The sequence below is a fragment of the Pelobates fuscus genome, chromosome 1 (assembly GCF_036172605.1).
Source record: "Pelobates fuscus isolate aPelFus1 chromosome 1, aPelFus1.pri, whole genome shotgun sequence".
In the NCBI taxonomy this organism is placed as follows: Eukaryota; Metazoa; Chordata; class Amphibia; order Anura; family Pelobatidae; genus Pelobates; species Pelobates fuscus.
In genome coordinates, this window is record NC_086317.1 from 252042183 (window position 1) to 252055008 (window position 12826).

General features: G+C 39.1%; 1 protein-coding gene across 1 annotated transcript in view; it reads right to left on the reverse strand.

The window, feature by feature from the left end:
* MAN1C1 (mannosidase alpha class 1C member 1) overlaps positions 1-12289 on the reverse strand; it is a 94363-nt gene extending 82074 nt beyond the window's left edge. The window contains exon 1 of the mRNA XM_063456471.1: positions 11869-12289. The gene's annotated coding sequence lies outside the window, so the exon portion shown is untranslated. The remainder of the gene's footprint in view (positions 1-11868) is intronic.
* Between the last annotated feature and the right edge of the window lie 537 nt (positions 12290-12826).

Genomic DNA, 12826 nt, shown 5'->3' on the forward strand with positions numbered 1-12826 from the left:
ACATGTTATTGATACACTTCAAATTTAGCAAGCACCATTAAGCATGCTACACTCCTTAGTAACTTTTGGTCTCAGGAAGCACTAACCTATTTAAGGTGTCAATGCTACTAGATATTTTTTGACAATAAAAGGTGCAGTGCAGACCCATTAAATACATCATTAGCACAATTTAGACCTAAACAGGATTAATTAGGTTAATATTTTCTTCTTCCTTCTATGTATTAGTGTGTTGATATGTCCTTTAACAATGTAGGATTGCAACAAATAAAAAGAACATACACATTTAGACATAAATAATGCAATATTACTATATCATATATATTATTTCATTTAGTTTCTATAGTATACAGCTTACTGTATACTGTATAATCCCTTGCTGACTGAATGTTAAATTTACTTTAGAATGACCTAGTTATAAATCACACACACAATTTTTTTTTTACCAAGAATCCACAGCTACACCTCCAACTGAAGTCACCAATAGTCTTGTGCAGTTCTGTCAAATTTTACTCAATTCTATTTTACTCATTTGATTTGACCATATCGTTGTCTCAGAGCTCACCTGCGCACTCTGAGCTGGGAGGGGAGAGTAGGGATTTTTTTTTAAAGAAAATAAAAATGAACAGCAATAGGGAGGCAGGAGGGAGCACACAATGTGAGGGAGTGGAGAGCACACTGCCTGTAAGGGAGAAGATGATTACATGTGTTGCCAGCGCATTCTGTGTTCTGACAACAGATGTCACTTTTGCACAGAATTGACATTAGGCAGCCCAGAACAGAGTTTCAGGATGCCTGAGTTACGGTTGCCGGGTGTGTAACTAGCCCTCTGCACAAAAGTCTCCTTTATTCATAAAAATAATGAATTAATCTATTCATCACAACTTTGATTAACTTGTATAATTTGATATAATAGCATAATTTCTATGAATAAATGTAACTAAAGAAGAGTCTGCTGTGGATTGTGTTTCCTTCAATACAAATTGTTCTGCTGTTAAAGCGGCTCTTTAAACCAGAAGATTATCATTAGATAAGGGACTTTAGCTTCAATTTAACTCTTTTGAATAAGCGTTTCAAATGATCACAATCTGTCAGAGAAACATTTTAAATGATTAATCTACATTTTACAGAACTTCCATAGATTGAAAATTGCAGTCATTTGAAAAGCTTATACAAAAGAATTAAGTCGTGTCCCGTGTGTCTTTTGCTAAATCCTAATTTTTCAAAACTTGACAAAAGGTAGAGCTATCACTAGCACTGTATTATAGTGAGGCAAAAAAAAAACTGCACCCGAATGCTCTGGAAACTTTAGCAAATGCCTTGTTAGCCACGTGGCCACCTTAGGACTCCATCTGTCATCTTCCTGCTCTTCTTGCTCTGCTCCCGCATGCGCCTTGCTGTGACGCTGGATGCCTCAATATGACGTCACTCTTGCCCTGGCATCACAAATTGGCACACCAGGGAGCAGTGCAAGAAAATAAAAGCAATCTAACACTGGACCCCAGGGACAGGATCCACACTAGACCCCAAGGACCGGACCCATACCAGCTCTCCAAAAGGTAGGGAGGCAAAAGTAACTATTTCTGAGAAAATGTGTGTGAGTGTGTCACTATCAGTGTGTGTCTATCAGTGAATGTGTGTGTGTGTGTGTGTGTGTGTCAGTGAATGTGTGTCTGTCAGTATGTGTGTGTCTGTCAGTGAGTTGTGTGTGTCTGTCAGTGAATGTGTGGCTGTCATTGTATGTATGTGTCTGTGAGTAAATGTGTGTTAGTGAATGTGTGCTTGTCTGTCAGAGTGTGTCAAATCAGTGAGGGTGTGTCTGAGTGTGTGTCAAATCAGTGAGAGTGTGTGTCTGTTAGTGAGTGTGTGTGGCTGTCAGTGTCTGTCAAATCAGTGAGGGCGGGTATGTCAGCGTGTGTCTGTCAGTGAATGTATGTCATTGTATGTTTACCTGAAAGTGTGTGCCTGTCAGTGAGTGGGTGTGTGTTTGTCAGTGAAAGTGTGTGTTGGTTAAACAATGTGGTCTTAAACAGTAAAAGGTGCAGCCTTGATAGGAAGGGGTGGGTCAAATCTAGATTAGGGGGCTGCCCGAGCTTAGTCATGTCTAGGGTAGCACAAAACCAAAATACCACTGGGTACCACTGTCATGTTTTTGTCAATTAACGCAGCTGTTGCTAGCAACGGCAGTGAGAATCAGGCATTGTCTCACTCATCATAAGACAGTCCTCCATAGACATCAGTGTTGTACTTTTGTGTATGAACGATTACGGCATAATGTTGGTTTCACTGGAGGTAAAGATGGATGATGGTAGCACCTGTGGGAGACACCTTCAGGTAAGTATAACTCATCTCTGCTGCACCCCATGCCACTGTACCCTAAGCGGCAAAGGCCAAAGATACAGAGACAATTTAAAATGTCCATAGAATATGCTCAACTCTCTCTCAAAGATATGGGTGATTTTTTTTTTTTTAAAGAACGCAATAAGAAGTGGGTGGGCACAATGCAGTCTACATAGGGTTAATCACCAAAGTGAGAATTGTTGAAAAGTCAAGGTGAATATCAACATTTAGGCTATAATAGCTAAATAGAAAAAAAGTATTTTAATTTAAGCTATTTTGGCCTTAAACTTGAAATTCAGTTTGAAATCACGATGGATTTGTTTCCCTTTAAAAGAGCTACACCTTGCTGATTTTTATTCTATTATGAATGTGCTATGCACATAAACCATTAAAAGAAATTATACACTTCTAAACTTTCTACTTTTGATGGACTCCCCTGGACTTCTGGTCCATAAAAGTCATACAAGAACATGCAGGGCTCACCATTTCCCTGGCCTTACATATACTTGCTAAAAATGTCCAGTAAACATAGATTAATTTCACCTAACAGCATAGTAATCAATTTCTATATTATGACTATAGGGCCCATGTTCTCATTAGTAACACTTTCAGTTTCATCATTGCAGAGGTGGGCTAAGGTGGGCACAGTCCAACCTATGTAGTGCCTTAACTTCAGTGGTGTCACTAGGGGGGGGGGCCAGAGGGGGCCATGGACCCCCTACATCATGCAGTCCCCCCCCCCCCCCAATTGAAATTGAAGTCGGGAGCACTGGGTCTCCCTTCACAAGCTGCAGGGGCACTGTTACTGGTAGACTTTTCCCACTTGCGGCTAGAGGGGGCCTTGTGCTGGGAGGACTTCCGACTTGGTCATATAGAGCAGCACAGGGGAGAGACCGGGGGAGAAAGCTCAGCGCTGCACAGAGGCACCCAGGCAGCTGCAGGTAAGTGGGAATCAGTGTGTGTGTGTGTGTGTGTATATATATATATATATATATCAGTCAGTGTGTGTATTGGTGTGTGGGGGGTCAGTCTCTGTGTGTGGGGGGGGTCTGTATGTGAGGGGGTCTATGTGGGGGGTCAGTCTTTATGTGAGGGGGTCAATCTCTGTGTGTGGGGTGGTCAACCTCTGTGTGTGGGGGGGTAAACCTCTGTATGTGGGGTGGTCAACCTCTGTGTGTGGGGGGGGTCAGTCTCTGTTTGTGAGTGGGTCAGTCTCTGTGTGGGGGGGTCAGTCTGTGTGTGAGGGGGTCAGTCTGTGTGTATGTAAGGGGGTCTGTGTGTGGGGTCAGTCTATGTATGTATGGGTTAGTCTGTGTAAGGTAGCAGTCTGTGTGCGTTTATGGGTCAGTCTGTGTGTGTGGGAAAGTCTGTGTGGGGGGGGTGTCAGTCTGTGTATGTATGGGTCAGTTTGTTTGTATGGGTCTGTCTGTGTATGTGTATGGGTCAGCCTGTGGGTTTCTATGGGTCTGTCTGTATGTGTATGGGTCAGTCTGGGTTTGTATGGGTCAGTCTCTGTAAGTGCTTGAGCTCCAAGAGACAGAACTCTCATCTCGTGACCTCCCCTGTACCTAATGGATAGCAGCCTTATAACCACCATGGATCTGATTGTGCCACCTCCTCCACTGCAAGGTAAGATGAGGGGAATATTCTTTTTATTTTTTATTTTTTTAAAACAATTATTAAAGTAAAAATTGTAAAGCTCTTCACAATGCACCCCCCACACAATTCATCTCTTCACCCACATACACACTTCTTCCCCACATACCTTTACCCCTACACACATGCATACATACATACATACATGCTTCACCCCATTACACACCATATCTCATATATATATATTTAATAACCACAGCTCCTTGATAAGCACACAATGCAACCCCAATACACATATACTCACAATGCAACCCCTAGATGCACACGCACACACTTTACAGGCCCTTTCAGAACACACACACACACACTCACAAATTGCTGTTTCTATTTTAATTTAAATCCACCCAGCCTTTGGGAGAGCAGTGTGTCTTCTCTGCTCCTCTGCGCGCTCTCTGAAGTGATGCCAGGGGTGGTGTGATGTCATGTCACTAAACAGCGTGCAAGGGAGCAGAGAGGAACTGCACAAAGGTTACTTCTCCCTCACGCACTGTCTCCATGCTTCCCAAGGCGGCCGACTCTAATGTTTCTGGTGCGGCTTAGCAAAGGGCTGACAAATGCCAGGCTACAGGGCGAAATGTGTAGTCGCCATGGCGACCTGGAATTTATCGAGCACAGGTGTACAGCACCACTCACTCACCTTATTCCCCTATCGCAAACCATTCATGTCATCCTATCACCTGAAAAACGTCCTAAAAGGAATACTTCACACAGACGGCCCTCAAACCGCAAAGTTAACCAGTTGAGGGAAGGAAATTCAAGGCTCCATCAGATTTGTTAGACACCTACCATTCGAACACAGTACTAACTGCATAAACAAGCAGCAATGTACATAGCATTTTATGGGTACTTGAGACCCAATGAATTCACAGTGTGTAGACTATCCGGGAATCCAAGTTACATCAGAATAAGGGATCTACATAAACAAGGGGGCCACTACGTACGACAACTAAGACAATCTAAGACGACCAGATGGGCCCGCCGACAGAGGTCCTATACTTTCCGACCCATAATAAATTGTGTCCGGCGTCCGTATTGGATACCTTTTTGCCTCTCCCTCACTGAACAACAAAGCTACTCACCCTTGCTCATAACTTACGACAAACACGTGACCACTGCGGAATCCGTATATTACGTTAGAGCCATGGCCGTCATACTAGGTTACGACCCATGTCCATCTCAAGGCACTCCTTTAGGATCTGTGCCGCTTCAGCCGCCTCCAGAAAAACTTCCCCGTACACATTATCAAGAATCTAGGTAGGTGGAAATCAGCAGCTTATGGCAGTTACATTTCACAGCCAGAAAGAGAACTTAGGAAAGCTTTCAAGTAATTGCTTATGTGAATAACAAGCATTAAAAGCGTTATATTTAAAAGTTTTTGCCCTCATTATTTCAGGCCTACCCGGACGTCGGTTTAGGCACACCACAACCGACTATCAATCATAAACCTACGACTTCAAGTACGGCTTAATGACCCAGACTACAAATGTTAAGGCAGAGCCTGTAGTTGGGGGAGGGGTTAACCGGCCTATTTAAACTCAGCCTTACCTCTAATCCGAGCCGAGATTGACCCAGACTCCCCACCCCAACACCCCTTGCGTCAGTTTAGGCACGCCACAACCGACTATCAATCATAAACCTACGACTTCAAGTACGGCTTAATGACCCCGACTACAAATATATATGTATACATATATATATATATATATATATACACACACACACACACATTTTTTAACTGCCCCTCTTCTTTTGTCCCTGGCCCCTTATGTGCCCCCCCTAAGTATGAATCCTGGAGACGCCACTGCTTAACTTGCCAGACAGTCACCTGCCAAGTCCTGCCACCGGCAGCCCACAATGGTAAACATGGAGATGCTTCACAGACCCTGGTGCTTTTTATTGCAGCTGCCAATGCTGCTGATCAGCCAGGAAGACATGGAGCTGCTATGCACAGGCAATCACTGTGATTGGCTTCTTTAGAATGCAGTCCTACCCGCTTCCTGCTAAGGCCACCTCAACCTTGTGACTGGCTCTCAAGCATGTTTGTTGGAGTTGTTTTTCACGAAAAAATTGTGGGAAAATTTAGACTTTTCATGTTATATCAAAAACATCTGATTAGAGTAATAAAAAGAGAAAATTGCATTTTTACACACTTTTTTCAGCTAAATTCTTCTATTTTATCTAACTAATTTTGTTTCTGGCCTCTGTGACTGTAAGAGTCAATATTGCAATTTAGAACTTAATCCCAAAGTAACAATTAGGGTTCTGAAACCAATCTGGCTCTGAAACCAGGGGGCAATTCTTAGCTCTATGTGTGTATCGGCTACTGAAGCAGTTTGAGGCTGTTTGGGATTAACACCTGTCAAGCAGTGACCCTTCTTTGTGCTCTTCAACATAAGTGTTACTGTTATCAGCAGTAGTGAGAACGCTGTTGTTAATCCAAGCTGTTAGCTACGGATTTGCCAGAGGTGTATTTGCTGCAACTTTATAGGAAGCCTCCAAATACGTCTGGTTCCTAATTGTATGTTTGGCAGGACCTGCAGACCACAGAGCATCCTTGTGATGTTTGCTACCTATCCCTCAAGGAATGCAGTAGCAATAAAGAGTGACAAACTATTTTCAATAGCACTTTCTGACTGGGCTATGTTTTTCAAGCAACATGTGTGTTCTAGGCCTGAGGACAAGAACACAAAAAACATCATTTATTTATGGAATAATACTAGTGATGGGAAGCTTTTATATTATTGATTATTACCAAATCCAGACAGGCATCTATTTTTATCTGTGCTTTTATTAGAGGAATATACAGCTGTCATTTGCCAGTCTTAAAAAATATGCTTACAGTTATTAATAGAAAGATTCTAGAACTGAGCATTGCATTGTTTGTCAAATCAGGGTCAAAGGGAGATTTAAATAAGATATCATGCAGAAGGTTTGATTTTATGGTTTTTAAGCCAGCGAACAAGCTTTTTCTTCCCCTGAGAGCCCCCGAGGAAGTGACATTACAGGAACGAAAAACCATAGTGTGGAGGAAAACCCTGCTAGGAGTCCTTTCTACCAGTGGCATTTTGTGATTTGCTTCACTATACTACTTTTAGATTATTTATAATAAATAAGTAATTAATTTATAGGTCCTGCACTATTTATTTGTTTTTTTTAGAGATCTGTCAGCACCAAGTCACAATCTAAGTTCTTTTGTTTTATACGATATGAGGTGATTTTATAAAGATTGTGAATTCATTAGTTATGGCAGAGATCAAAATTCCCACTCACCACTAGCCTTTTGTGAGTAAAAATGTAGAAATTTATCCTCCGGGCTTGCATTAGCACTTTAATTTTAATGCCTGGCTAGTGACATAGGACTTGAAATGTTTTCCCCGCTATACATATAATTAGCAATGCCTTTGGTATTGCATTATTGTATTTTATTTCTCTTCTGCAATAGGTTCATTGTATTCCCGCTGTTGTCATATCCAGGCAGGCATCCAATTTAGATTGTGTGTCCATTGGATAAATTCATGGTAAGTTAAAATACAATGCTTATGTTATTAATTGAAAGTTTTTATAAATGAAAGTTGACATACCTGCATAGTTTTAGTTTTTAATAAAGCTATTCTTTCTCCTCTGTAGTAGCATTTAGTGGATGTCTCATATGCATTCAATTAGTATATTGCCTCAAAACACTTTTACCCATAACCCCTCACGTCATTGCCAGCCAGTGTTATTATTCATTAGGTTTTTGTTTCAGGCTACCCAAAATATACCTCCGCCTCCTGTTTGATCTAGAGGCATTTTCTCCCAAGTGTATGTAATCCAGTAGGGCACGTAATGTGTCTCTCGCACGTTGCTTGGTAAACATGAACTCAATTATGGCTATAGGAGGGACATGGTTTCATTTAAGGATAAGTAGCCAAACTGGAAGCATGCTGACTTGGCAAATCTTTTCAGTATGGCTATTTTGGACATAAATTAGAAATACACTTTGAATTCCAAACAATTCTCTCTTTAGTACATAATCCTGACTGTTACTCGAAGGCAAAATTATTTGAAGGGTTATTTTTGTATATCACCGTTAAGCAAAAATCTTATTAATAGCTATGGCATCTTTCACTAATCAGTGGTTTTTCTGGAATGTCAAAAATGCTCAAGGCTTTGAGCAGTGTTCATAGAGAAAGGACACAGGTGCCAGAAAAGCAGAATAATAAGAGCCAGCAAAGACATACAAAAAAAGAGTTCTTAATAAAGAGTTAGTTAGTCATCAGCGGCAACATGTTTTGTTTGCCATAACTCCCCGAACCTTGAGATGGAAAAAGATCTGACAAAACTGTTGCACATAGAAGCCTATTGACAGAGGTAGATCTCCGTGTATTGTTTATTTTGTGTTCAAAGAGATATCATGCCAACCAATAAAATACAGATCCTTTAGTGAGTGTAATAGTATAAGAGTACATAATTTGTAAATTTTCATGCTTGTATAAACATAGTAGGTAACATGTATAATAAAACAGGAATAAAATGACCCTTTAGTTATTTTTATGAAGAGACTACTCGTACAGTGCTCATGGTGTAAAATAACAGGTCTGAAAGTTACTGTAAATAACTACGTATGGGTTATCCATGATTGAATACCAGAAGTAGTAATGAGAGTAATCAAGTTTCAAGAATCAAAAATAATGTTGACATTTCTCAGTTCATGTGTCTGTGCTCAGGAATACTCTAAGATCATCTTTATATGAATAAATGTAGATTTTCAGGTGTACAAATATAAGACAAGTGACATGGAGGAGGATTAAATGCCTGAAACTGGTTATGCACCCCCCTTTCCTTCACTTGCCTCTCACTAAGTGTTTATGTGAATGTAGCATTAAAGAACATGTGAAAGGCAGGCAGGAGATAGAACGTGGTTGAGGGAGTATGAGAATTATACATATATCTGTCTTGAATGCACTGAGGAGATCAAACCAGTTCTCATGTCACTATAGTACAGTCTAGCATCTTTTTTATCTGTGGTAACATTCTCTATTTTTGCTCTTACTACATCCTTACAGGTTATTCAGTCGACAGGAGCAAGATAATTAATAAGCCATGTTAAAATTTGATATGCTAATGGATGGTTTCTGCTTTAAATTAGCCATATTAATTACTCTTAGGGCTGCTATACTGTGAAGATTAAACGCACTCCAGAGTATTTATACACAAGTTGAACCCAATCAATGATATTACCGAGATTGAATTTTTCCTATATTAGTTTACTTGATCTGACACATGTTTCTGATGTATGCAAGGCTAATGAATATGCAAGTACAAGAAATTAGCAATAAACTATTTATAAATGGTCCTTCCTATCACGGGTCTTGGCAAGTTCAATACATTGGTGGCCTCTAGAAGGGGCAGCATTTTATTGTATGTTTAATACAGCATGCCATCCCTTGTATCTCTGTATTTTCTTGGCAGTATAACCAGTCCCAGAGTCTATGAGTACATTAAAGACTGTCTGCCCCACACATAGATATACAGCTTGGGAGGTACAGGAGACAATTATGACATCTTAGAGTGCCTGGCAGTGCATTAATTGTTGGCTCACCATTTTGCCCTTGGCACTAGCCAACCAAAAAAAAACTAGGGCTGGCCCTGTTTCTATTTCTACTTTATACGAGCATCATTATGGATTTTAATTCATTCTTACAGTTGAAGCAGAGCAATTTTTTTAAAAGCTGCTCCCTCTGCAGATACATGAATGGCCCTGGAAAACATGAGATAAAGGTCCATGCAAACCAAAGAACATTTCAACACCAAATTCACAAAGAAATTATACAATCAACAAGCAACCAGTATCATAAGATGGTGGAAATCGAGCATTCCCACTGGTAAATACAGCAATAGGCCTATAACACTCTAGGTTTTGTTGGTATGACATTGCCACCACTATCATTTGACCATGCAATACTGGTTTAGGATAATGAGAGTTACAGATGCAGGTCCCCAGTTTGCTCAACTGACCTATGAATTATTTTCTGCAATGAAATCCATTAACCCTGACAAAATATGAGCACTTTTCTGTTATTACAATGCACTCTTAAACAGTGCGATATTTACTTGGCACATGCAATCCAAAGACTGATATTATCCATATATTTAAGATGCTGGTGACACATGACCAGATACAGTAGGATCAAGTATCGTGGTAATCAAGAGACAACAGAAGCATGGTAGATACATTGAGAAGCTGTACCATAGCCTAACATTCTGTGTATCGTGCACGTCCCAAAAACCTTGCTCACCGTAGAGATAAAACAGCATAGTTATCAGTCTCTTCTGCTCTATTCTAGGCAACAATATTTCCTCCATACTCTGTGCTGCAGAGTCATTTAGAAAAAAAAAAAAAAGATAAAAGCCCACATCAATGATTCTTATTCTTGTTAAACCTCACACATGGATTAAAAGCAAAGGAACTCATTAACAGTACAATGACCATCAACACATCCAATTCACTGATATGCCTAAGCATAATGAACCTCATTTGGTGTGTGTTTCAGCTTTCAATCTGCAGTGTAGAAAACACATCTGACAAATTGAGCATGCTAGGATGGTAAGGATCTGTCTGAAGATAGACTGTGATACGACTAACTAGCCCAATACAAGTTATTTATCCCACATAGGAACAAAGCATCCTTTATTGGGTGATATTGTATAATAGGCATCATATAGTCAACTGAATAACTAGAAATGATATTTGATGAGTTAGGGCAGTCTGTGAAATGGGATTTGTAGAAGAAAGATCTCAGTGAAGTTACTTTTGCCTCTTCCATAAATATAAGTGTTTTCAATATAAATGCTATTGGAGAACTAAATAATTTACCCAAAGCCATTCCCCTGGAGTAGGCAACTGCAGGTTTCAGCAAAAAAATGTTCTTTACAGCAAAGTAAGCAATGTTATGCAATTTACTAGCTATGGATACTGTAATGACAGTCCGTTATGTATAGAAAGTGGGGGTTATTTGGAGAAATATACAGCCAGTTTATTGACACAGGGAGCATTCTAATTGATGAGGAGAAAAAATACAAGCAGTTTATTGGTCCAAAAACACATCTGATTCATCATGATCAACCTTAGCCAGAGACTATATTGATTGAAGGAAAAGGAATAATTGTGATTTACTGGATTCACTATGGAATATATCTCCCCAGGGTCATGTAATTACCACATATTGCATTTCTGGATCAATAGCCATGCATAGCAAGTGTTTACTGCTTATCAAATGCAAAAATAGTATCTGGGTTCCAGCAAAGCATCCATCTGTAAGATATTAAAGGCCACAATCTAATGTACTTTTAGTTATCATTACTATTCTTATTTTTATTTTTATTATATTGGAGACATATGTTGAGTGTTTAGCATTAAAATGATACATTTAATGGGAAACAATTAATAGTACCCCCCTTTCCCCCACCCCCCAAAAAAACAACTTAAATCCAGAGATCATTTAAACATTTTTTCTTTAAAAACAGTGACAAATATATAATAATTAATTTTTCATTCTTCAAAGACAATGAAATAAATGTATGCAAACATTTACTGTATGTTATAATAAATATTAGACATAATTTCAATATAACATAATGTTTATATAGATATATAGGTGTGCATTAGGCAGAAGTAATACAAATATTACAATGTTAATTGTGCGTGTTTGAATATAGGACATTTCTAGCTTGAAAAGCATAATGATCAAAGAATGCACAGGTTTATTTCAGCACCACGGAGAGAGAATATCATGCCTCCAACACAGATACCTGATTTTCTAACTGATTTTGACATTTCAGATAGATTCAGTAAAAAAAAAACAAAAAAACAACATTTTATTCCAATACACTTACCTTAAATATTATTGCTGGAATGACTGCAAACATACGATCCAATTCTTGAAAAATAAAATAAGATATTCCTTCTTAAAATTGTTCTTGGGCATCCTTTGGAAATAAAAATATATTTCAACTATTACATCTCCAAATGCCTACATTAACCCTGTGATGCATAATTACCCACATCCATGATTGCAAAATGTAAAGTTATGTGTGAAAATGTATCCAGCTGTCAGCTGTGTTGTACAGATGCTTTATATCGCTCGCCTGGAATAACTACAGAAAATATAGATTATGTCAAATGCAAAAGAAAAAATGTAAGTAGACCAATCATGCTGTTGGCAGATTACAGATGAAAAATAAAATGTATTCACATGCACTGATTTTTCTTTCTACTAAGCTAATGAACCCAATACAAGTGCTCATAGAATGAGCTAGTATGCAATGCTGGATGTAAACTAGACTGTGACTGGTTAGCTTTGGCTTGCCCTGTCAACATAAAAGCCCTTTCCATAGGCTCATCCTAATGTTATTGTCCTGATGGCTCTTTCCATGTTATTAACTGTGTGCAGTCTGAACTCGATGTGCTTGCTGTCAGCTTGAGGGCAGAATTTAACATTTGCAAGAGAGACTGCCTTACTTAGCAGATGCTGTAATGAAACGGATGCCTAGTAACTGGAGTTAATAGAAAATATTTTTATGTAAATGATTCTTAAAATATTTTATTGTGTAATTTATGCCAATTTATAAAATAGCAACTTGCGACACTGAATCATATATATATATATATATATTACCTCGAAGGAGAGCACTCAATGATCACGATTTATTAGAATAATTTGGTTAATTTACAGCATCAGCGTCTCATCCTCAGTCTGAGCTTTCGTCAGGACAATCGCTACTCTATTATAACGATATATGTTGTCTTGTGTAGTCACCTATTGTGTATTTATAATGCGTATTTATATAATTT